We start from the raw sequence: 26,611 nt of genomic DNA, 5'->3' as shown, positions 1-26,611 counted from the left end.
GATTCCTGCTTCAGAAAACCAGTCTGAGGCTTAAATATGTTTTATAAAAGCAACTTGCATATGTGGAAAGGAGGCACCTGGTCCTCTAGAAGGGGTCTCCAACCTCCAGGATCTAAGGCCTGATCTGAGATGGAGCTGATGTAATAATAATAGAGATAAAGTAAACAATAAATGTAATGCATTTGAATCATCCCAAAACCATTCTGCACACCCTGGTCCATAGAAAAATTGTCTTCCACGAAATCCGTCCCTGGTGCCAAAAAGGTTGGGGACTGCTGTGCTATTGGGCTCACACAAGAAATGGTGGCTCTGGCGATTATTTAAAATAAGTTATGATAGCGATAGGTTTATCTATCACTGGAGTCAGGAAAAAGGTCAAAGTCAGCACCTCAAGTGCCTTCAGCTTAAACAGACCTAAGGGTGAGAAAGCAAGTTAGTCCAAAGTTACCAGCGGCTGCTCCCGCTCCTCTGGCTGAAGTCCAGGTGCATTTGTATTCCTTTGCTGCCAGAGGCCTGTGCATATGGAATACATTTTCTCTGGGTGTCTCACCATTAACGTTTTCATTTCTGCTTAGCATCAGGGGCTTTGCCCGTCGCTGGCCTCCCAGACCACTAAGCCTGCCTTTGTCTGGCTTGCTTTGTTCTCTCATTTCCTGATCAGCCAGGGAGCGTTCCCTGGCAGGGGCTCTGGGAGGAGGGGTTATGTATGGCAGTTCAATAGACTGAGTTTTGGAAAAGCAGGAGTCGAGCCACACCTCACACAGGGGGCCCCTCATTCCCTCCCCAGCACTTAATGCTGCTTGTGGATCAAATGTTCTTTTCTTCCCAAGTTTTCTGACTCCCCTCACATGTACATGGGCTGAATTCTGTCAATAAACACAAAGGCGTCAGCTGACATGTTTGAAGCTCATCAGTAAGCTGAGCATGGCTCTGGAAAGATGACCTTCCACTTGAAAGAATATAATAACTCACACTTGCGGCAAGTGGGCAGTGAAACGACAGCACTGTCATAGCCACTGATTAATGGAAGTACAAATTGGGATAACATTTCGGTGGACGGGGAGGGCTGGAGGGAGTGAGGGAGGCAATTAGCCAATGTATAACAAGAGTCTTTGAAACACTGACTCCACTTCTAGGAAGGTACCCTAAGAAAATCGACAGAAATGTGGTCAAATGTTATCGTGATGCAAAGATGTTCATTGCAGTAGTATTTACAATAGTGCCCATTTGCAAGCTATCAGTGATAATTGATTAAATATATTTAATCATTTATCCACAGAATTAAATCATCCACAGAATTAAATACTATGAACCTATAGAATAATATTTAATAGGATAGGAATAGGCTTATGATATAATCTTAACTGAAAAAGATTATAAAAATGCAAATATAATGTGTCATTCCAATTTTAACTTGAAATTTGTACACATAGAAAAAAAACAGACAGGAGGGCAATTCTCTCCCCTCCAAAGATAAATATGAATAGCAATTTATCTTTAGTGATATGATTGTGAGTGTTCTCCTACTTTCTTTTGTATGTTTTCTACATTTCCAATAACAAACATGTATTATAGTTGGAAAAGAATGAAAACCACATAAATGAAAGTGATGCTTTCCTCTCCAGGGTCCGGGATAGTAAAAAAGACAGACTTGCACCAGGAAACCCTCTTCACCTCTGACCTCCTAGAGTGTGGCTTCAGAGATGCTTTCTGGTCCTGACTTGCCTGGTCCACCCTCACAATCGTAAGACCAGAACCTAGTTGTCCAAGTGAACAGAGCTGGCTTGGCTGTGATCTCCTGCAGTCCTGCACATCCTAGGAGCCTTTTTTAAGCCTCCTGTTAGCAGGCTTTCCTCCTGTCTATTAGGTCACTGCAGATTGATTCATCTCACTTCACTGTGGTTTACAGTTTGCAGTTCTTGACCCTGACATCCTCCCCTGGTGCTGGAGCCCTGTTTCTGCAATACCAACAAGCCAGTGGCAGCCAACGGCGGGTCAGCTGCAAGCCTTATATCTTCCTGGCCTCCTAGCAGGCTCCTCACCCTCTCCTTTCCTCTCTGTGCCTGTCCAGCATCCACTTACACAAGGCTGAAGCTTCAAGGGACCCTGTGGGTCCTGACCATGATTCAGGGGAAAAAGAAGGGCAGGCTGAGACCAGGCCAATGGGAACTCAGTTCTCTGCAAGAGTCCTCAGCTCTGGCCAAGCTACAAAACAAGAGGCTCTATTTGCAGAGTCCACAAGGTCTGGGACCCTATGCCTTACCTTTCAATGTGGAGCAGGGAGCTCACAACTGAGTGAACTCAACAAGCTGAAACATTCTGGGCTTCTAATTAAAAGGTAGGGTATTTGTAGAAAAATTCATTTTGCAAATAATATTAGCAAAAACCCATGGGAGACAGAAAAAGTCTATCCCTCTGTCCCATGTTGCCATTTATGGGAAAAAAAAATTGTTCCCTCACCCTTCAGGGTCTTTGGCCACCTGCCCTCCTCAACGTTTCTGCCCGATGTTTCACTTCTCCTCCTCAACATGGACCCCATCTATAAAGTCCACTCTGCCTACTCCCTGCCTCTAACATCGTTTTCACTTGGTCCTTTCTGCCTCTCCTTCCAGTGTAATCATAAGAGCCACTGGACACAGAGGGAAGGAACCTGAATTCTGCTCCTGCCTCTCTGGCTCAAGAGTTTAGAACTGCAGGCCAGCCTAGAGCCTCCCTGAGCCTGAGTGTTCTGTCTGAAAATATATGGCTTGAATTAAAATTCGAAACACCGTTCCAGTTCTCACATTCCATCGCGTGTCAAACTCCCAGAAGTTTCCTGAGTGAGGCTGTCCCCGACCCTGAGGTCCACAGGCGCCCTCTGAAGTCCTCCCAGGGAGAGGGGTTTACTCTTCATTCCACATCGGTTTGCACAGGATTTGTGCTTTCTTGTTTGTCTTCTCCTGTCGAAATATAAAGCAGCTCTGAATGCATGACTCTGCTTCTTCCCGACCTCCGTCTATGTGTGCAGAGTCAGGTGAGGTGGTTAGTCCTCTGACTAATGCCTCCCCCTCAGGCAGACTTGAAGAGAGACCCATTTAAATTTGGTTTTCCTGCCAGAATTGTCAGGCCTCAGTGGCCTTGGGAAATCACCTAGGAAGAAAATCACCATTTATCCAAACAACTCTGCCATCTGCACGGGCTGCCGCCATCTCCGAACCTCTGCCTGGTCCGCTCAACTCCCCTGTTCCAGCGCCTCGCCCCAAGGTCATGGTCACGCCTGGCGGAGTGTGGGCCTGTGCCCTCAGCCAGGATGGCCCATCCAGGGAGCACCAGACTCGTTAAAAGCCAGAGCTTGTGTTCGCAACACAGATGAGCTGGAGAGGCACTCACCCAGGCATCAGATGCTTCGCACTCTGAGAACTGCAACTGTCTTTGCAGTGTGATCCTGAAGAAATCACTTGACATCTCTGAGTCCCATACTCCCATTTCCCTGGAGTGGACATCATGACACTTACCTTGTAGGGTTACTATGAGACTTAAATGCAATCAATCATGTGAGCATGCATTTTTAAATGTGAATATTTTACACTCTTTACACATTACAGGTGTTCCGAATTACCTGACCCAACAACACCTCCTTGCCACAAGGCCACTGCCAGGGGAGCTACATCAATGAAGAAGAAGCATTTGTCTTGACACACAGACTTGGAACACACAACATATTCTCCCATTGAAAGGCTAACATGCATGGTATTTGGTTGCTGGGGATAGAAATGACCACAGTTAGTACATTAGTTATGTGTGAGTTAAATAGATTTTCAAGAAGTTCCTGGAAAACCTCTCCCTCCACTTAACATTTTTTCTATGAGAGAATAGTGTTCCCAATTCACAGAAACTAATTTCCAGGCAAATCTTTGGAACCCTGCCCATCTGTAAGTGGGAGTCTACCTTTGTTCACTCATCTTCAGATGCAGTCATTCTGTGCTACCTGGTGGGCTAATAACACATTTGTGGATCCCAGAAGGTCTGCGATATTACAGGCACAGGTATGGTCTCCGGCCTTCCCCTGCAGAGTGAAGAAGGGGTGGAAGGAAAGAAAGAACAGTCACTTCCTCGGTCCCCTCATTCTGCAGTCGGTGAGCTTTCTGGGCGGGACCTTCAGAATCTGACAGCTCTTTCCAGGTAAAGGAACATCCACAAAACACAAACACATCATCACAGTTCCAGGTGAAAGGAAACCTCCGAAGAGACACCTATTTCTCAGCCAGAAACAGAAACAGACCCCCATCCTAAAGGCAGCCTTCAGGAGGTAAGAGGCAGGGGTTCGGGAACCCCAAAGCTGGTGGTGGATTACCCAGTGATTTCGGGTAAAGACAAGAGTATTTAGAGAGGGTTTGCACTGCTTCAAAAACCTAGCAGGTTCCCAGTTTCACTCCTCTGTGAGGGGCAATGGCCAGAAGGCCATCCAGCCCACTTTTTTTTCTCCCAAAGGGCTACAACCGAAGATGCAACTTGCCAAGTTGTACGCTTGAGTCTGAATTCCACCCACCCCAGCCCTGCAAATGCGTAAGTTGAAGGCCAGCTCCCACCCTCCCTCCAGCAGCTCAGAATGGGACGGTCGTTGGAGATTTGGGGGTCTCTAAAGAGGTAATGAAGGTTAAATGAGGTCATTAGGGTGAGCACGAATCCAGCTAGACTGGTGTCCTTGTAAAAAGCGGACATCAGGACCCAGACACACAGAGCAGAGACCGCATGAAGACATGCAGAGAAGATGACCACCTACCAGCCGAGGAGAGAGGCTGCAGAAGAAAGAAACCTGCTCACACTTAGATCTCAGGCTTCCAGCCTCCGGCACTGTGAGCACGGAAATGTCTATTGTTTAAGGCACCCAGCCTGTGGTGCTTTGTTAAGGCGGTCCCAGCAAATACACAGCAGAACAGCACCAGGGGCAAATAGCAAAGAAAATGAGATACAGACTCCAGGAGTCTGGCCTCCCAGTCAAGAAAACAGGCAGACTTGGATGGACGTGGTTAAAATACTTCCAGCTCTGAATCAGCGCCTGGGCTGCAGGGCTCACCCCCACCTAGCTCTCAGGCTCCTGGTTCCTTCTTTGATCAAGCCAGCTGGCCTGCCCCTCCATCACCCCCTGCCTCGGCACAGCATCTGCCAGCATCCCTGTTCCTAGGAGCCATCCTCCAGCCAGTGAGGGGGTCCCGTGCCATCCAGAGAAGGAGAAAAGATGGGACCAAGTAAACTCTTGTCAAGGCCACACTGTCTAGTTTCCCAGACATTCAGGACAGCTGAAGGCAGCACAGCTTGGGTGTGAAAATTTACCTCTCTCTCCCCCTCTTCTTATCCTGCCAGGCAAGCAGGTTCTTGTCCTTAACCGACAAGGAGAGTCCGGCTGAAAAGAGGAGCTGTTCGTTTGTGCGTGTGTGTGTGTTTGTTTCACTGACATTTTGTGAGTTTTGGGTTCAAAGCAAAATTTAGGGGACCATGCAGAAATTTCCCATACACCCTGCCACCCTATATGCATAGCCTCCCTTGTTTTTCAGCTAAATTTCCTTCTTTTTTTTGGCAGGCCACATGGCTTATGGGATCTTAGATTCCCGACCAGGGACTGACTCGTGGCTGTGGTAGTGAAAGTACTGAGTCCTAATACTGGACCTCCAGGGATTTCCCAGCCCAATTTACTTCTACTTGTTAAATCACCATCAGTCTTCCCCCTTCCTTTAAGTGTCCTCAAGCTCAGAAAACCTATAAGAGTTGGTAGCATTTTTCAACAGCCTACAATGTGCCAGACACTGTGCTAGCCATTTAGTTACATGACTTCTGATTCTCAGTCACCCTTGCGTATAGGAAAGAGCACTCTCTTCTTTGATTTTTTTATTTAAAAAATATTTATTTTAAGGCTTCCCTGGTGGGCCGGTGGGTAACAATCCTTGCTTCCACTGCAAGGAGCACAGGCTCCATCCCAGATGGGGAAACTAAGATCCTCAGAGAGACCAAAAAAATTTTTTTAATTAAAACCTTTTTTATTTTATTAAAAAATTGTCAACCATTAAAACTGACCTTTTCTGGTGTGCACATCCATGAATAATTCTTGAAGTATAGTTGATTTACAATATTGCTTTACTTTTAGGTGTACAACATAGTGACTCTGTTTTTATCTCTCTTTTTTTTTAAATTATATCCCATTATATGTCTGACTCAATGAACTTGAGTTTGAGCAACTTCCGGAAGATAGTGAAAGACAGGGAAACCTGCTGTGCTACATAGAGTTCATGGGGTTGCAAAGAGTAGGACACAACTTCATGACTGAACAACACTAGGTAATTGTAAGACATAGAGTATAATTCCCTGTGTTGTATAGTATATCCTTGTTGCTTTTATATTTTATGTATAGTAGTTTGTATCTGCTAATCCCAAACTCCTAATTCGTCCCTCCAGCCTCCCTATCCATTTGGTAACCATAAATTTGTTTTCTTAGTCTGTCTGTTTCTGTTTTGTATATATATTAATTTGTATTATTTTTCAGATTTCACATATAAGTGATATCTGGTATTTGTCTTTGTCTGACTTATTTCACCAATTATAACATTCTCCAGGTCCATCTATGTTGCTGAAAGCGAAAGTGAAGTCGCTCAGTCGTGTCCGACTCAGTCATTTCCTTCTCCAGGGGATCTTCCCGACCCAGGAATCGAACCTGGGTCTCCTGCATTGCAGGCAGACCCTTTACCATCTGAGCCACCAGGGAAGCCCCTGGAAATGACAATACTTCATTCTTTTTACAGCTGAGTAATATTCCATTGGATACATATACATATACACACACCACATCTTCTTAAGTCAGTCATTTGTTAATTGACTTGGGTTGCTTCCATCTCTTGAATATTGTAAATGGCGCTTCTCTGAATACTGGGGTTCATGTAGCTCTTTGAATTAGCGCATCCCTGCTTAAAGAGGGCTTCCCTGGTGGCTCAGATGCTAAAGGATCCACTTGCAATGCAGGAGTCCCAGGTTCAATCCCTGGGTCAGGAAGATCCCCTGGAGAAGGAAACGGCAACCTATTCCAGTATGCTTGCCTGGAGAATCCCATGGACAGAGGAGCCTGGCGGGCTACAGTCCATGGGGTCACAAAGAGTCAGATATGACTGAGCAGCTAAGCGCACACACACTGATCAAAGGTGAAAATTGAGGTACAGGCAGGTGAGGCACAGGCGGGCCGCTGGTGGGAGAGAGAGCAAAGCCAGAAAGTTAACTTCATCTGACTTTTCGCACTTTCCACTCTGCCCCTCTGACGAGAAAACATACCTATGAAAACTCATTTATAATGTGAAATACTATGTGATGAAAGCATTGTTTCTGTTTCGATCCTTATTGTTAATAACTGGGAGATATAAAAAAAGAGACAGAAAGAAGTCTTCAACAAACATACAAATCCCATGACTTCTGAAACTGAGATCTGATCTCCAACTTAAAAACCTTCTATGTCTTCGTTTTGCCTGAAGAGAAGTCTAAATTCCTTTGGAGACTGGAGTGGCTCCCCAGTGCCTGCTGTATCAGCATTCTGTAGCTTTTCTTCATTGCACCTAGCACAATTTGAAGTTATATATTGTATTTAGATGATTGTTTGATTAATATCTGTCTTTCTGCACCGAACTGAAGTTCTATAGGTAACATGACCAGATAGTCTCTAGTATAAACAGAAACACTTTTGAAACTCAAAAGAGGTGCTAGTCATAATTATTCCAGGACAAGAACAAAACTGGGACACATGGCCATCCTATGTAGAAAACAGAACCTGACTCTGGTTTTCTAGCCATTAGAGTCCCAGTGCCAAGTCCCATACTTGGCACATAGAAGATGCTCAATAAACAAATCTGCTGATTGATTCAGCAACACGTCCTTTGAAGATCTCTCACAATTTTGTCCCACTGTTGGGTTGCACCCCGCAAGCCTACAAGGTTTACAAGTACAGCTTCAAGACTGAAGAAAGAGCCCAGAGTCAGCAGTAGAGATATTAAGGGTTAATGGCTGGGGGAGCTCACATATCTGAGGCAAGGTCCTGGAGCAACAGCTCCCGACCCCGCTGTGTGCAGCAGAAGGCAGGAGGGCATGGCAGTGGTCTTCCTTCCTGGGGGAGGGACGTGACCAGTTTTAGGAAAGAATTGACAGCAGATTGGCTCATCGGTTGCTGGGGCAACTAGAGAGGGGCACGCCCTCACTATCCCTTTGATAAGCTATCACAGTGGAGACATTTGGCTCTAAAGACTAGAACAATCAGTAATGGGAGTGAAAGGGTGGGCCAAGTAGGTAGAAAGTCAGTCATGTGAGTAAGGTACAGGTGAAGCAGGCACTGGTGGAGCGGGATATGCACAGACAGCATGAGAACAGCCATCCTGGGTGGATTAACCATCCACTCACCATACCCTTCAGACCTCATCTACTGCGACTTCTCACATATCCAGCCCTAGTCACACAGGGGTGTCCATGAAGCCCACCTTGAACACACCATACAGTCTCACACCTCCAAGATTTCACCAGCCTGCTGCTGCTACTCACGATGTCCTCCCATCACACTCTACCTACCTGAATCCTCCCGTCCTTAAAAGTCTTCCCAGCTCAAATACTGCCTCTTCTCTGGATTCCTTCTCCAATTTCCCAAAACACTTGAATATACCTCCTCAGACATCCCTCTGCATCATGGCTGTTTACGTGTCCTGTCCCTCATCAGACTGTGAGGTCCTTCAGCTTGGAACGCAGGTTTTATTCATCTCCGCAGAGTCCATCCTGGTGGCAAACACAGACGGAGCATAGAATGAATGCCCATTGAGAGAGTAAGAAAAGGTCGGACACCTCTGGGGTGTCCGCAGTAGAGAAAGGTTGAAAAGGAGTGCCCTTGGGTTCTGAAAGAATCATGTTTACATAGCTGAGACTAGACAGCTGGTCACTTTGAACATCACACAGTACTGGGCATATAGCAAGCACATCTTCAGTCAATATCATCACCATGCATCAGCATCAGTATTCACACTGTCAGTTCCTTATGGATGACAATCTTTTATGGATGTATCCCCTCGTCTCCATCCTTCCTGTCTCTACAGCTCTAATGCCAAGCTTCCACTGGCTCCTCACCTCCCCACCAGCACTTCCTTGTAATGGAACCAATCTTCTCCCCTGCCTTCTGTCAGCCTGGATAAATTTGAGGAGTCCCTCCTTGACAGACAGACTTCCTGGCACATATTCTTCAAAGCACATGTGATGCAACGGCTGCTGTTGGACTCCTTGGAGTCTCCATCTTTCCCTCGGCCAGGCTGTTTGTATTCTTTAAAGACCTTTCTTGTAATGCTTGTGCTAACATTTACATCCCTGCTTAACTAGGCTGGCCTCTGCTGCCCTGGGCATTTCTTAGACTCATGCAGGATGGAGTTGCAATCTTTCCAAGCTATTCAGTAGCTCTTTTCCCACTCAGAGCACAAAGCATGCTAAGAGCTGGAAGTTGCTTAGTGCGCAGGCTGCCTGGGGGTTGGGTTGCCGCTGCTGCTGCTGCTAAGTCGCTTCAGTGTGTCCGACTCTGTGTGACCCCATGACCCCATGGACTGCAGCCCACCAGGCTCCTCTGTCCATGGGATTTTCCAGGCAAGAGTACTGGAGTGGGGTGCCATTTCCTACTCCAGGGGATCCTCCCGACCCTGGGATCGAACTCACATCTCGTACATCTCCTGTACTGGCAGGCAGATTCTTTACCATTGCACCACCTGGGAAGCCACAGGTTTAGCCTAGCCTAGATATAAAGGAGGGCTTTGGAAACAGTTCTGAGCTACAGCAATGCTCAGCCACTTATCAGCCCTGTGACCAGCCAATAATTTAATCTCTCCAGATCATCACTTTCCACATCTGTTAAAAAACGCAATCACATTACATAGGGTTGGTGTGAAGCTTAAATGGGAGAAGGAAAAGGAAGAGGCACATAGTAATTGCTCACTAAATGGTATCTATTGTTTTAAAAGATAGAAAAAATGTATTGCAGACCTACTATATATAAGGTATGTAGAGTATTAAACTCTGGTATTAACGAAGATAAAAAGATAAAAAAGATATAATCCCTGCCTTCTTCCAGTTCAAAATCAGAACTCAAAGGGAGCATGATAGCAGCTCTAAGAGATACAGGCAGCTGCGGCAGGAGCAAAAAGGGGAGGGTGCGTGGCACTGGGGTGAAGCAAAACTGGGGTGTAAACTGAGCCTGTAAGATTGAGAAGAGCCTTGACTCTGACATGATAAAATCTTGCAGAAGCAAACATTTCTGCAAAATCTCAGAGAGAAACTGGATAAAAACAATAGCAATGGCTTCTATTTTCATTAATTGCTTCCTCCAATGTTTCATATTATCTCACTTAACTCTCCCAACAGCTCTGCGGAGACAGGTGCTACTAATATTTCCATTCCATCAATAATCCTGAGGCTCCAAAAGGTAAAGGGACATGCTCAGGATTACAGGGCTAGAAGTAGCCGAGCAGAACTTGAATTCAGATCGTTCTGACTCCAAAGCCAGAGCTCATAATCCCACACTGTGTGTGCCTGGTGGGGACACGTGGGATTGAGAGGAAGACCAGTGTGGCTGAAGCGTAGGTCTGCAACGCATGCCAGGCATTTAGCGCAGGGTTAAATCTAAAAGAAGTTTGAAGAAGAGAAGTAGGAAACTACTGAAAAAGATTCTGGAGTCTAGATGGAGGGGGCAGCTTCAGTTCTTATCTCTGTTTTGCCTTAACCCACTCCCCCCGGGGGGGGGGAGGTATTAATAGCAGCCCTATTAATACCCTATCATGCTAATAACAAAAAAGGGAAGAGCCCTGGGAGGGAGGGCGGTGCTTCGGGAGGTGCACCACGCACTGCGCCCTCTACTGGAGGAAAAGGCCTCCAACGCCCATTTTGCTGGCTTCAGGGTCAGGGCCAGGCCTTCAAATTGACTTTGACTTCACAGGAGAGCTCAGCAAATCCTGCAAAAGCAAAATACCTGGAGGAATACCTCTCCTTCTCTGGAGTTTTGGTAAACTTATTATCCCAATCAATATCTGAGTAATTAGAATCCCCCGTGATCAAAGTGGGGGTGGTTTTCCTTTTCTTTGGCCTCTTTACAGGCCTCTCTTATCTGGAAAAAGATTTCTTAATCTACTTTCCTTAAATGCCCTGAAGGTCTGCGTGCCACAGAGGCCCCAGAATTCCCCAGTCACTTTTTACTTCTTCCCTGCTGCCTGACCCAGCTTGCAGGCAGGCGGTGCTGGTAGGAATAGGCCTTTCAGTTCTGGCCCCCCACAGAGCCCCCAAAGGGCAGGAGTAGTGGGGGAGCTGGGACTCCAGGAGCCCAGAGAACAGAGGTGACTTCACTTCCCGCTCATTCTAAGAGGAAGTAGGGAAGGGCTCGTGGGCAGGGCCGGAGGACCACACCAGAAAAGAAGGTAAGCTAGCTCATTGCTCCGTTTCCACTCTGTACCAGCCAGGCCTTGGGGAATTGGAAGGAAGTCGGTTGGAAGTTTTCCTTTCAGCCCCTGACAAGGGATCAGGAGGCTGAAAGGCATTTTTGTTCAGTCATCCCCGCCATCCTTCTTCTACTGCCATGCATGTCCCACCTATACACCACCCAGACAAAAAGCAGTTATTCAGCCAGCAGGGCCCCACCTCAGGCAGTAAGACCACTTCCTACCTCGGCCTCTCCAAGCCCCTCCAGGACCAGAAGTTTTTTTCTCATGTGGGTCTCCAGAGGGCTGGATGTGATATATGAACGTGAAAAGAGGGGCTACTCCCCATTTGAGGAAGGGGTGGGGGGCCATGGAGGGGGCCCTAGGGCTCAGTCTGGCCTGATGTATGATTTAGAGACCAGGTCCTCTCTGCGTCTCATGATTTAAGAAGTCCCCCCACTCCAGAAACCTAATTACCCCCCAAGATTTTTCTTACGTCTTCTCAGCTTTGCTTCTGAAGAGGCCCTTCCAAGAATGCCACTGGGTTAGACTCATTACTCTGCCGACCGCTTGCCGGGCCGTTTATTGTATTTTTATGAGCAGAGTGCTGTGCTGCCTAATACATTTCCCAGGAAAGATTCTGTGGAGGGGGCTCCGGGACCGCAGCTGCTAACGGGGGAGGAGGAGGAGCAAGATCAGCGTGGACCAGAGCTCACACGTGTGCCCCCAGCCCCCCACCCTGAGGAGGGAGGCGTGAGCCCAGAGAACATAAATGACCCAAGCAGGTCCTACACACTTCTGAGATGAGATGGATAAGCCAGCTGAATACCCACTGCTGGGACACCTTGATAAACATTCCAGAGGCCATCCTGTCCAGCCCCCTGCCTCCAGGCAGATCTGTTCCAATTTACCCCAGACAGCATGGGACTCCACATCTCTGAGGCAGGCAATTTTGCCGTTCCAATGGCAGACCACTCCAGTGTTTAACAGCCTTCTCTCACAAAGCATTTTCCTTCTGGAATTAGCAATGTTTGTGCCAGAAGGGAACTTGGAAATCATATAGACAAAGCCTCTCATTTTAGGAAGGGCAGAATCCAAGCGTCTCCACTCCTGGAGAAATCACTCCATCCTATAGTACAGCTTGGCCTGGAAAGGGATCAGTCACCCTGCAAGCCCATTCAGCCCAGCTCAGAGCTGAGGGTGGTCCTGTGAGCCAGCCCAGATCGTGGGTAGGTGCATCAATTTTCATAAGATAATGACAGCCCAGGGTTGACAGATTCTAACCGTGTATGTTTATGTCTAAGGCGTATGGGGTTTGTACTTAATTGGCAACCCAATAGCTGCTCTTTAGGTATTTGGCAGGGCATATGATCTCCAACTCACTGCCACATAGTGTCCATCAAAAGCCTGGATGAGAGAAAGAAAATGCATCAAAGTGACTGAAGGATGTGTAGTCACTCCTTGCTTCTGGAAACATGCAAACAGAGGGCCTCCGGATTAAGCCATGTCAGCAGGGGACCATGTCCTTCTGGCCCCTGTTTTCCTGAGCTGAAGTTTGGCCTGTGTGAAAGGACGATGCTGCAAGGAGTGGATTGAAGAAATGAGGAGTTGTGTCCGCTGTGAGGCTGTTGTTGAGGACCTTGATCATCTGGTCACACGGAGTTCCCTTCAGGAAGGACCCCAGGGAAGCACCTTCCTGGGTCAGCGCTGGCAGAGGTGGGTTTCTCCTAAACAATCTCCTCTCTTTTTGCCTCCTCTGCTCCCTTTTTCCCTCCTTCCCTCCCTTCTTTGTTCCCTCTTTCCCCTTCCCTCCTTCTTTCCCTTCCTTCCTTCCTTTTTGTTCTCCCATCTTCGAGGCACTATAATCGTGAGACTAATTGGGTTATTGGGGTCTCAGACTCTTTATGCTTCTAGTATCCTCTGTCCTGTCCCCTGTGACAGTCCTTCCTTTGCTCTCAGATTTTCTTTTCCCATTTGCTTCTAGTATATGTTTATCTCACTCTGTTTCACATATCTGTGTAAGACGCCAGAACTCCACTTTGGTTCAAGGCAGCTATAAGTTAAGTATGTTAATGAATTAATACAGCTCAAATGGTGCTGCACACACAGATTATGTTTACAAAAGAGTGCATTTAACAAGCTGGTACTGGAAGGCCTCCCAGACCACATGGGCCTTGAACTAAGAGTCTTGAAAGATGTATAAGATATAGAGAAACAGAAAGAAGTGGGGAGGCAGCCACAGTCCAAATTCTGTCCCTTCACTATAGCCAAAGACTGCATCTTCTCAACCTTCTCTCAGCACCGGTGAATCTCCAGTAATTTCACCCAATCTCCTATCTCTGCAGGAATTTGAAGGCATAGATTAAAAAAAAAAAAAAGAGTTATAAAATCATGCGAGGTATAAGTCAACTATGTTTCAATTAAAAATTTTTTATTAAAAAAATAAAATCATAGAAGGCAAGGGCCTTGGAATGAAAATGAAGCCTGGGGCTGCTGCTGCTAAGTCGCTTCAGTCTGTCCGACTCTGTGCGAACCCATAGATGGCAGCCACCAGGCTCTGCCGTCCCTGGTATTCTCCAGGCAAGAGCGCTGGAGTGGGTTGCCATTACCTTCTCCAATGCATGAAAGTGAATAAAGAAAGTGAAGTCGCTCAGTCGTGTCTGACTCTTAGCCACCTCATGGACCGCAGCCTACCAGGCTCCTCCGTCCATGGGATTTTCCAGGCAAGAGTACTGGAGTGGGGTGCCATTCCCTTGTCCAGAAAATGAAGCCTAGAGAGGCCAAATCTAGTTCCTGGATCACTTAGAGCAAGTTCTGTGTAAGGACCCTTAGTGGTGGCATTGTAGTTGAGGGGGAAGAGTGGTCATTTCCCTATTTTACAAATGAAAAACAGCAGCCCAGGAGAATGTAGTAATTTGGCCAAGAAAACTAGCAAAACCCCTGAGCTGTCTGCTCCAAAGTGAGACCTTCTCTCCTTGAATCCCTAGAGTGTTAGAGCATCAGCACTTGGATCTCCCATTTCCAGATCCCTCCTTGCTCACCTCTACCCTAGCTCTGGTCTCTTGTGGATCCCATAGCAACCTGCCTCTGCCCACCAGCTAACTCCCTCTCCATAGACCCCATTTGCCTAAATACCAGTACTGATACCAAAATGCCAAAATCTAGGTCAACATTTGAGCTAGTAAGCAAAGGAGACTGCACCATCTTTGAGGGGCTCCTCGTTCTGGGTCAGTTTAAGTGAGATCCCGGTCAGAGGCAGGAGGATAGAGACTAAGGAATTTTCCAGGCATGTTTTCAGGCTAGGGACTCCAATGGTTCTATTTTCTTTTGCCCAAATGTAGGTAGCTAAGACTTATTTTGGTGCCTTGAGTAGAAATGTGATCATCTGGAGCCTTTGCTGAGTTCACACCATAGGCATTTCCCAAGTGCTCTAGAACTGTTGTTTGTCTTTACAGTCAGGAAAAGGAGAGATTGAGAAGCAGCTCCTGACAAGAGACCCTTGTGTCTGCCGCACGAGCACACGTTGCCTCCGAGGCTTGGTCTGCACTCGCCTCCCGCGCTACTCGGCCACTTCTCAGAGCCTCAGCATTGCTTGGTGGCAGCTCTGCTCAGATGGTCACACCCAAAGGCCCAGGGTGGAAGGAGAGACGAGTCTTTCTGCCCCACCCCAGAAGGCAGTGTGACTAACCAACTCTCAAGGCTACAGTCTGTGGCTTACGTGTGACTAAGCTAGACCCAGCACATCTCTCACAGGACATATCCCACCCCTCAGGCAGCCTGTACACTAAGCAGTCTCCACATCTTAGCATGCTTTGTGCTCTGAGTGGAAAATAATTACTGAATGGCTTGGAAAGATTGCAACTGCGTCCTTCTTGAGTCTTAAGAAATGCTCAGGGCAGCAGCAGCCAGCCTAGTTAAGCAGAGTTATAAATACCAGCTCAGGCATTATGTGAAAGGTCTCTAAAGGATGCAAACAGCCTGACTGAAGGGAAGATGGAAGATCCAAAGAGCCCAACAGCAGCTGTCGCATCAGAGGCCTCACCCCTACCTCACACCGTATACATCACACCAAAAGGAACTTAAAAGCTAAAGTAAAACAAAGTTATAAAACCTTGAGAAATAAATAGAAAACTTTTGTGACTTTAAGTAATACCAAAATTAGGACCTGTAAAGGAAAAAATTGACAGATTGGATTTTATCAACACTAAAAACTTCTCTTCAAAAGACAGTCTTGAAAGACTTAAAAGACAAGTCACAGACAAAAAACTATTTCCAAAACACATATCTGCCAAAGAACTGGAATCAGGACTACATAAAGAGCTTTCAAAACTCAATAATAAGAAAATAAACTGCCCACTTTTTAAAAAAATGAGTAACAGGCATTTCACCAAAAAAAAGATACATAGATGGCAAACAATTACATGAAAAGATGCTCTATGATCTAAAGTGAGATAACTCTGCATGTCTCTTAGAGTGGCTAAAGTTACAAATGAATGAATGATACCAAGGGCTGTGGAGGATATATGACAACGAGGATGCTCTATAATTGTGGAAGAGAATGTGAAATGATACAGCCAATTTGGAAAACAGTTTGGCAGTTTCTTATAAATTTAAATATATATTTGTCATATGACCTCACAATTCCAATCTAAGTATTTACCATATGAAATGAACTGACATGTACCCGGAGCTTGTCTATGAAGGTTAAAAGGAAGTTTTTTCACAATCACCAAAAATTGGAAACAACTCAAGGTCTAGTGGATGGGTGTACCAACTGTCGTATACCCATACAGTGTAGTCCTACTCGACAATGAGAAAAAATGAATTATTGGCATACACGACAACGTGGGTGAGTCTCAAATATTGTGTTAAGTGAAACAGCCAGACTCAGACTACACACTGTACAATTATATTCATAGGATACTCTGAGAAAGGCAAGCTGTAGGAACTAAAAGCAGATCAGTAGTTGCCAGGGGGCTGAGGATGGGAGAGCAGTTGAATGAAAAGGTACTCAAGAGAAATATGGAGGGTTGCTGGAATTGTTCTGTATCTTTATTGTGGTAGTGATTACATGACTTTATGTATTTGTCAGGGGTTTACTGGTGACTCAAATGGTAAGAATCTGCCTGCAGTGCAGGAGACCCAGGTTCAGTCCCTGGGTCGGGAAGATCCCCTGGAAAAGGGAATGGTTTCCTTCCTGGAGAATCCCATGGACAGAGGAGCCTGGCAGGCAAAGAGTTGAACACAACTGAAGCAATTTAGCACACATACATGCATATTTTGCCCCACCCATTGGATTTTAACCAACTTGAAGATACAGTCTAAATCACCTTATTTGTGTTTCAAGTACAAGAGAATAATCTGAAAATATTGTCATCTTTGAAACATTCAAACAGAAACAGAGTGCAGAGGGGAAAGCCTACCCAAGCCCCTTCTCCAGGAACGTTCTTGTTGAGAAGATGGCTTTCCACCATGGTGGATATACTTCAGTTCAGTCGCTCAGTCGTATCTAACTCTTTGCAACCCCATGGACTACAGCACACCAGGCCTCCCTGTCCATCACCAACTCCCAGAGCTTGCTCAAATTCATGTCGATCGAGTAGGTCATGCCCTCCAACCATCTCATCTTCTGTCGTCCCCTTCTCCTCCTGCTTTCAGTCTTTCCCAGCATCAGGGTCTTTTCCAAGGAGTCAGCTCTTCGCATCAGGTGGCCAAGGTATTGGAGTTTCAGCTTCAGCATCAGTCCTTCCAGTGAATATTTAGGACTTATTTCCTTTAGGATGGACTGGTTGGATCTCCTTGCAGTCCAAGGGACTCTCAAGAGTCTTCTCCAACACCACAGTTCAAAAGCATCAATTCTTCGGCGCTCAGCTTTCTTCACAGTCCAACTCTCACAACCATACATGACCACTGGAAAAACCATAGCCTTGACCAGACAGACCTTTGTTGGCAAAGTAATGTCTCTGCTTTTTAATATGCTGTCTAGATTGGTCATAATTTTTCACCCAAAGAATAAGCGTCTTTTCATTTCATGGCTGCAGTCACCATCCACAGCGATTTTGGAGCCCAAGAAAATAAAGTCTGTCACAGTTTCCATTGTTTCCCCATCTATTTGCCCTGAGGTGATGGGACCAGATGCCATGATTTCAGTTTTCTGAATGTTGAGTTTTCAGCCAGCTTTTTCACTCTCCTCTTTCAGTTTCATCAAGAGGCTCTTTGGTTCCTCTTCGCTTTCTGCCATAAGGGTGGTGTCATCTGCATATCTGAGGTTATTGATATTGCTCCTGGCAATCTTGATTCCAGCTTGTGCTTCTTCCAGCCCGACATTTTGCATAATGTACTCTGCATATAAGTTAAATAAGCAGGGTGACAATATACAGCCTTGATGTACTCTTTTCCCAATTTGGAACCAGTCTGTTGTTTCATGTCCAGTTCTAACTGTTGCTTCTTGACCTGCATACAGATTTCTCTGGAGGCAGGTCAGGTGGTCTGGTATACCCATCTCTCTCAGAATTTTCCACAGTTTATTGTGATCCACACAGTCAAAGGTATGTGACTTTTGTGACTCCATGGACTACACAGCGCATGGAATTCTCTAGGCCAGAATATTAGAATGAGTAGCCTTTCCCTTCTCTAAGGGATCTTCCCAACCCAGGGATTAAACCCAGGTCTCCCACATTGCAGGCAGATTCTTTACCAGCTGAGCCACCAGGGAAGCCTAAGAATACTGGAGTGGGTAGCCTATCCCTTCTCCAGTGGATCTTCCCAACCCAGGAATCAAACCGGGGCCTCCTGCATTGCAGGTGGATTCTTACCAACTGAGCTATCAGGGAATCCCCAGATATACTTACATATGCAAATCATTTGCATCTCCAGCAGCCCAGTCAGTCTCCAAATACAGACACGTACTTGACTTGGAAACAAAAACCATAATAGGTTCATATCCTTGCTTTTATAGACTAGCTGTATGACCAAAGGGAAGGTAGGTCACCTCTATGCACCAGTTTTTTACATTTCTAAAACAGAAGTAGTAATACCTACGTTTAATAAGGATAGATCCCATATCACCTAGTAACAGCTCAGTAAATGCTGTTTAATCCAAATGTGTGGGTAATTGGATTGCAAGATGGCAGTTGCAATTTAGCTGCAAATACCAGGTCTCTGTTCAGTCGACTACTGAATGAGGGTGATTCACACTCAGCTAGGTCTGATTTCAGCACCTGTTTCGTTTTTTTTTTTTTTTTTTTCCCCAACAATCCACTACTCAATCCTAACAAGCAATCTGGGTCCTATGTCACTCAAGGTATGACTGTAGGAAGTGACGGGATGGGAAATACTTAGCCTAGAGAAGCAAAGATTCTTCAGGGATGTGAACGTTGGTTTAAAATATTTGAAGAGCTGTCATATAAAAAGAGAAGGTAGATTTGTTCTCAGTTGCTGCAGGGCAGAACCGGAATTAATCTGAATGCAGATTTTGTATTATGGAATAAAATTGTCCAACAACCACTCTTAGCCAGCAAAGGAGGAGCTGCCCATGAGGCAGTGGGCTTCCCAGCACTTTCAGGTTGATCAAGCTGTGCAGTCATTTGTCAGAAAGCCAAAGAAAATCCCCAGCAAGTCGATTTCGGGATCCCATGCTTCACAAGGATACACAGGTGCACCTCCTCAGAACACATGTAGGTGTATATGAACATGGAAAGGGCCCGTGTGCCCCATCCATCCTTTCACCCTCCCTAACAATAGGGGTAAGTGGAGTTACATGCACCAGGAACCAAGGCAATACACAGATAGATGGTTTCATCAGCTGGCCTTGCATTAAGAAGGGGAGCTAAGGAGAGAATGTCCTGCCCTCCAAAAATGCAGACCTATTTGGATCCTAGCTGAGGTCCCTTGGCAGCTGACACACATGCCCATCTGCCATGCTGGCACAGTGCCCCCAGCAATGGGAGCTCTGCTTCCTGCTGGTGGGTGTAGGTGCCAGGTGGTTGCATATGCCTGCAGAGCAGGCCTGGGTCCCACACAGCACAGTACACTTACAGTCTCCATGCTCACCCTCTATCCACTCACCCCCCACCTTCCCCGACCTGGGGTGTGGGGGTGCCCCAAAGTTACAGAGAGTTTAACCCAGAAGCCAGGCACTGGAGGGGCTGGGGCTGCCAAGTGAACAGGCCTTGCCGCATCCAGCAGGCCATGGAGCCAAGACCACCCAAGGAACAGCCAAATGGACGCTTGGAAGGAAAGGCCGAGGCACAAATCACACCAACTCAGAGGGCATCACACAGGGTCAGGCCCGTGAGAGAGACATAGGGTAATAGAGGATGCCCTGGGCTCTGTCATTCTTCTCCAGGAATGCAGAGGAGGAACTCTGGGGGAGGAGCCTCGTGTTCTCCTACATCTGCCCTTAGTGGAGAAGTTCACCCTCTTCTGCGGTTGGATGGGAGTGTCTGAGCCAGTGGTCACCTCTGCCTGGTTGTGTGGGAATGTGTCCACCACGTTGGCTTGTGTGTGTGTGTGTGTGTGTGCGTGCATGTGCGTGCCCACATCTGAGGGTTGCAGTCATTGCATATTGCTGATGCTGCAGAAGCACATAAAGGCTGGACAGCTAATCCAATCATTCATGCTTCCCTTGTTCCGACTCTTGGATCTGATAGATAAAAATGCCCAGGCAAATGACCAGTTTCATGGACTGTTTCCTCTTTTGTCAATACAAGGAATTGTGAGCTGTCATCTTGTCCCTCCTCTCCAGAGAGAGAACTCAAATATTTATGACCTGCTTTTATAACACTAATTGTATTTCTAATTGTTTTTCCCTCGCAGCAGCATCGCTTCCCTCACCCCAGTGACGACGGGCAGTTCTGGGGTTTATGAAGAGTGGTTTGTCGCAAATGAAACTCAGAGGAGGTTTGGAGCGAGGCGGCCACGTGTCCTGCTTGGTGGTCTTCCTCTGCTGGAAGCCTGGGCTCTGGCTGGAGGCCAAGAGGCGTGTCCAGAGTCCAGAGGGCTCTACAGCAAGGATGGGGTTGGCTCTCACCTCCCAGACCCCAGAGATGAGGCCGTCAGGAAACGTCAAAGGTAGCTCCTTGCGCTGGGTGCCCTTCAGTCGCAAGCCCAGGCAGGCCCCTGCCTCAGTTTCTCCACTTCAAAATTCTCTTTCCTCTCCCCGCTCCCCAGACTTCTTCTTGTGTTTCCCCTCAGCAAAGGGCCCATGGGTGTTTTGTTTTGTTTTGTTTTTTAAAGTATGAAAACTGATTTTTAGACTTTCAGATCAATGAGAGTGGTGTCCTAGGAGGCACGTTTAACTAGGAATCGGGAGAGCTGAGACCCAGTCACTCAATTATTCATTCATTCATTTAGACATCAAACATTTATGGGGGCTTCTCCATGAGAAGCATTGCCTGCATCCTGGGAGCAGAGAGACCACTGCCTCCTAGACCTTTTCACCTCCCAAACCACAGCCTGTTCCTTATCTCATGGACGAGGACCACCAGGACCCCACAGTCCCCACCAACACTGCCTTTCAAGAACCACTGTCACCATATTTCACAGACAGCTGGAGGAACAACTTCACTTAAGTGAACAAAGGTCCAGACCAAGAGTTGGGAAGACCCTGCTCGGCTTCTTTTCTAGTTCACGACCTTGAACAAATCACCCAGACTCTCTCAAGTCCAGTTTCTTTATTTACAGGATAGGAAAGCAAAGTAATCTTGGACCCTACATTGATTTTGAAAATTGGATAAGATAATGTAGGTAAACACTGTCTGTGAACTACATACATGTGAAGCAATCCATGTATATAAGAAACCACTATTAATAGTAATCCCAGAGTCCTAGCTATCTCTTCCAGTCTCCCCATGCAAGGCAAAACATTGGACATTAGGGGGCTTTCCATTGGTCTAGTGGTTAAGAATCTGCCTGTCAATGCAGGGGACTTGGGGGTTTGATCTCTGGTCCGGAGATCACGCCAAAGAGCAGCTAAGCCTGTGCACCACAACTACTAAAGCTCCCATGCCTACAGCCCATGCTCCAAAACAAGAGAAGCCCCCGCAATGAGAAGCATGTGCCCTGCAACAAAGAGTAGCCTCCACTCGCCGCAACTGGAAAAAGCCAGGACACCTCAAAGAAGACCCAGCGCAGCCAAAAATAAATAAATTTTTTAAAATCAATTTTTGAAAAAAATGGACATTAGGATGTGATGCTGGGGAAGGAGGTCCCTACTGGCTGACCCCTTTTCAAAAAAGGGAGAGAAATCTTCTCTCCAGTAAATCTTGTAGGGTCTCTCCTGAGACTTGGGTCAAACCATCCAGCACTGCATATATAAGCTCAGTCACAACTGGAAGAATAAAAGGCAGAGTTTAACCCCATAGGGTCTCAAAGAGTCAGACATGGCTTAAGTGACTTAGCACTCACGCCACCCTAAGACGGAATTTTTGGCTACTGGTGAGAAGTGTAACCCCGGCCTCACAAAGCCCTGGATCTGTCATTCAAATAAGGTTGCAGGGAGCTGGTAGAAGAGACTCTGGCTCCTCTCGGTGCACCCCCACCCCCAGACCCAGCCTCTCCGTATCTCATTTCCAATGCTCTTTCATCTGGAGGCACCAGTCTAATTGGTGGTACATGAAGAAAGGAATTCTCTAAGCAGGTGAGCTTGGAAAAGAAGGTGAAAGTCACACAGCATGTTTTACAAAGAAAAGACCTCGGATCTCCGCTCCTCCCAGTCCTCCCCAAGGCTGGGATGATCTGAACAAGCAGGGGTGTTGGCTGACGGGACTTACATAATCTATAAGACCTTGGATCAGTCTCTTATTTCTCTGAATCTGGAGGTTTTATTTCGTAATTGATAACGTGGTGGTCACAATGGTGGCCACCTTATGGGGCTAGAGAGATCGTATGAGGTAATACTGTGTCAGGTCCTTCCAGAATGGATGGCCTAGAGGGAAGAAAGCATATAGAACTTGCCAGAGAGCCTGGATTTATAGCTCTATTGTTCCATCTGACCGTGGCCTTAGTGAAGTCATTTAATGTCTCTGAGCTGTACTGTTTCCACCTGTGGAATAGAGATAATGATGCCTACCTCCAAGGGTGAAGAATATCAAGTAAGATGATGAAAGCCCTTGATGAGCTGTGAACTGCATTTCACCATCAGTGACTTCGCTTCTGATGAAGAGACCAAGGGCCAGAGAAGCTCTCTGATCTGCCCAAAGCCCACAGCTAACATGGAATCTGACCCACATTAAGAAGTCAGCCAGGCGCTGACTCCCAAGAGGTCCCCTGTCCACTCCTGCCTTCCAGGGAGGAGGAGCCCGTCCCCTCTGACAGCCCAGACTTGCGGCAGAGGCCTGCTGGCAGCCACCCCCAACCAAATGTAGTGGGGGTGGGGGGTGTTTTTTACATCGATTTGAATGCTGCTGTTTGTATTTGCCTTCCCTCAGGAGTTAACTACAGTCCTTCCAGCATTGATTAGCTCCATCTGGTTTCCTAATGGAGTCAACACAGGGCCCCTTGGATATCGACAAGAATTTAACAAATATACCCCTTAGAACACCGAAATCGGCCATGGGACACAGCATCTACACGCACAGGCCACTTCTGCCTGAACCCAGCTGGGAGTACACTGTGACTTCCCTTTGGCAGCTGCTGCAGAGGCTGTGAGCTGAACTCTTGTCTCCATGGGACTGTTTATAGTTTTTCCTTTTTAATTTTGAGGCAGGAGTGATTAATTTGAGCCTTGTTGAGGCAGAGGACAAAGACATGTTGATCACGGCAAGGCAGAAGAGAGGCTGAGCACCTGTCCGTCTCCAGGCCTCCGGGAGCTTCTCTGAAGGGTCTGGGTTCCCTTGGTCAGCCCCTCCCACCCCCAGCCCAAGGACCTCTCTGAGCAGGGATCTTGCAGCCTGGAGCTTGGACTAAGCCCTTCAGCCACCCTCCATCTAAACTCAGTCTCCCCGTCCCCTGCTCAAACATCCCACCCTACAGGCCCTTCTCCCCTTCAGCCTGCTCACCCAAGCCTGCAGTCTTCCTGGGCCCCCACCCTCCCCCAGCAGAGTCCTGGCCTAACTTTTCAGCTGCTTGCTTCTGGCAGTGCTTCCTGACCTCAGCCTCAGTTCAGTTCAGCTCAGTCGCTCAGTCTTGTCCGACTCTGCAACCCCATGGACTGCAGCACATCAGGCTTCCCTGTCCTTCACCAACTCCCAGAGCCTACTCAAACTCTCCCAGAAAGACTGGAGCAAGGCCGGGGAGGGCCGAAGGCTGGTGAGCTGGGCATGGTGAGGGTGGGCGCTCCACGACTCTCACCTGCCCCACAGGGAGATTTTAGATTAGGTTCGGGGCCTGTGATCAGACCTCAGCTTTTTGAAACCAATCTTTTTTTTCATTATGCCTTTGAGTTGCTGGTGCGTGTGTATGTTCCTTCTCAGAACAGCAATAAAATAAATTAGGAGGGGAAAAAATAAGCCCCAGTAACAGTGGACAGGAAAGAACCTCTGGCTTGACTCACTAATGAGGTGCGGCTCATTTGGGAGAAAGAATCCCTGCTGTCTTTTGGGGAGCAGCACCTCGCACAGGGTCTCTCCAGGCAAAACCTCCCTTCTGGGGCCTCCTCATCTCATTTGGAGCAGAGATTCAGAGCCAAGCTTCTGAGCATCCCTGAGGGTGTGCAGGTAGCCACGTCCTCCTTCCAAAACAAGGCCCAACCTGGAGGGGGCGGGAGGGACGGATCGCAGCCTTCTCTGCCTGTCCCCTGTTCCCCGCCTGGGTTCCACCTCCCCAGGTCCTCAAGCACTAACCCACTCCCATGGCTTCCTAAGGAGCCGCACAATAGATTTATTGAGGGGAGCTATACGTTTCAGCAAGGCTGACCCTGGGAGGAGGCAGTGACCTTCTGAGCAGGCTCCCTCTGCACTGATTGTATCCAACACAAGAAGGTCTTTCATAACCCTCAGGGCCGGCCCGTGCAGGGGCGGGTGTTGAGCGCACCCCTGACCCGCCTTATCTGCCCCCCATCCCGCCCCCACCCCAGACGGCAGCATCCGGAGGGCAGCGGTCACAAGAACAAGCACTTCTGCCTTGAAGGAGACTCTTCGGACGGCTGCTCCTTTGTTTCCCCCATGCTTTGGCCTCAGACCAAAGTCGAGTTGAAGGAAGGATGGAGAAGAATAAATAACTATATCTCGCAGGTCTTTTTTTTAAGTTATGACACAATAGGAGACGCCGGGAGGGGCATGGGGGAAGGGAAAAGGACCTTTTCCCTCTTTTCTGGGGGGTGGGGGTGAGAAAATTGCTACATTTTCTAATAACAAGTAACTAGAAAACAGCTGAACCTGAAAACTTCAAACTTCAATCAAAGTCATTCTTACAGAGGAGTAGGTGGTTTGAAAAGGCTAGAAAATAAGAAAGAAAAAAGAAGAACAATTGGTCTGGAATTAATCAAGATATTAATATTAGAAAAGGTGGCAGAGCAGACAGGCTGTGCCCAGGTGGCTGGGCATCAAGAACCCAGAGCCTGGGGACCTTCTCAGCCCATCCCCTCCCCTGCAGAAAAGCTCATGCACAAAGGACAAGACCTTGACTGGAGAGAGGTGAGGACAGCCTTAAAAAGACATCCCTCCCAGCACCAGCCACTGGCCACCAATCACTCCAGCCTCTCTCCCACCCACGCCTCTTCTCCTCAGCGACAGGCCAGTGGTGTGTGTCGGGGGGACATCTGTCCCCAAGGGCAGGTACCCCTGGGGCAGTGTTTGACTGACAGCTACAACCTACAAAGGGCCTTACATGGTGGGAAGCAGACACTTGGTCTCCCCATGACTGTCAAGCCATTCCCTGGCTCTCAACTCATTTAAACTGAAAATCCAAGTATATTTATTCCCTCATAGACCTGATACACTCCAGTGCTCCTGCCAACTTGCTTTGCAACTTTGTACACAGCAGATCAATGTGTGCAATTTAGGAACAAAGAAATGAAGACTTCGGTGAAGATGAGCCGGGTAGGGAGGGGGCAGGCTGGGTGATGGGGGGTGGCGCTTGGCTCCTGCTCACTGCCCCCCATCCCGCCCTCTTAAAACTCTCACTTTCCCCCTCTACCCCCACCCACCCCGTAGCACTGATCTCTGAGCCTTTAAAAGGGAGAGAAGGTCTTTGAGGCATGACCACAGGACAATTCTTCCCCATTACCCAGAACTAGCATCTTTTCATGTGCCTCACATGGAGTACAGGACCGTGGTCATAAGTTCATAGAAAATCCATGCATATTTCCTGCCCTTGGGCACCCCATAGAGCTCAGGTCCTCACTCCCCCTCCCAGCCCAAGGAGTTTCCGATTCCTCAGCAGACATTGAACAATGTGGGGACAGGTGACATTGTGTTGAACAAACACAGGTGCTATTTACCCTCCATCCATTTTTCTGACTATTCTTAGGGGGACTCAAAAAAAAAAAGGTTTAACTCAGTTCTGTTGTGAAAGGAGGTTGCGGAATCTGCTGTGTTTAAGAGAGCGAGGCTAGCATGTTTGGGAAGATCCTTCTCCACGTTTCCAACCTCTCCTATCAAGGAGGCAACTCAAGGGGAGACGGTGAACTCAGCTCTGCCGGCAGGTGTTAAAACCACAGACCTGAAGCTCATTTTCATAAGGTTGCCAGCAAACTCCCTCAACACCAGAGCAAGGCCTTCTGCCCACTTTCACATATACCCTCAGGCTGAACATGGCTCCTTTTTCCCACCAACCTTGCCCTTGATGTTCACTTTCATCTGAATTTACTAGAACAGTGACAACAGGGAGAGGGGCATGGTGAATTTTGCTTTGAGCTCCACACCCCTGCCAGGGACGGCATGAATGCCTCATAGGGTTTTGATGAAACAAAAAGGATTCTGCATCTGCTGAGCGTGGGGCTCTGTAATGTGATTTCATGTACATTACCAGAGCCTTCAACCAGCATCACCTCGCCACCCCTGCCCAAATTCCTCAAAACGCAGATGCAAACTTCAAGAACCAGCTAGATTGATTTACCCAAGGTCACACAACATGTGGGGCTTTGCTGGTTGCTCAGTAGCAGAGAATCTATATGCGAAGGCAGGACACGCAGGTTGGACCCCTGGGTCGGGAAGATCCCCTGGAGAAGGAAATCATCGCTACTCACTCCAGTATTCTTGCATTCCTCTCACACCTTGGCATTCCCAGGAAGT

The 26,611-nt window shown here is 47.4% G+C and overlaps 1 long non-coding RNA gene across 1 annotated transcript; it reads right to left on the bottom strand.

The window, feature by feature from the left end:
- Positions 1-1,305: 1,305 nt before the first annotated feature.
- Positions 1,306-26,611, bottom strand: LOC114118389 (uncharacterized). Its single transcript, XR_003591755.3, has 3 exons — positions 26,566-26,611; positions 8,572-8,772; positions 1,306-4,045 (listed from the first exon to the last, which is right to left on the bottom strand). It is a non-coding gene; the product is annotated as an uncharacterized LOC114118389 (long non-coding RNA).

This window comes from Ovis aries, chromosome 15, assembly GCF_016772045.2.
Source record: "Ovis aries strain OAR_USU_Benz2616 breed Rambouillet chromosome 15, ARS-UI_Ramb_v3.0, whole genome shotgun sequence".
In the NCBI taxonomy this organism is placed as follows: domain Eukaryota; kingdom Metazoa; phylum Chordata; class Mammalia; order Artiodactyla; family Bovidae; genus Ovis; species Ovis aries.
The sequence above is the reverse complement of the archived record's forward strand: the minus strand, read 5'-3'. Positions and strand labels throughout refer to the sequence as shown.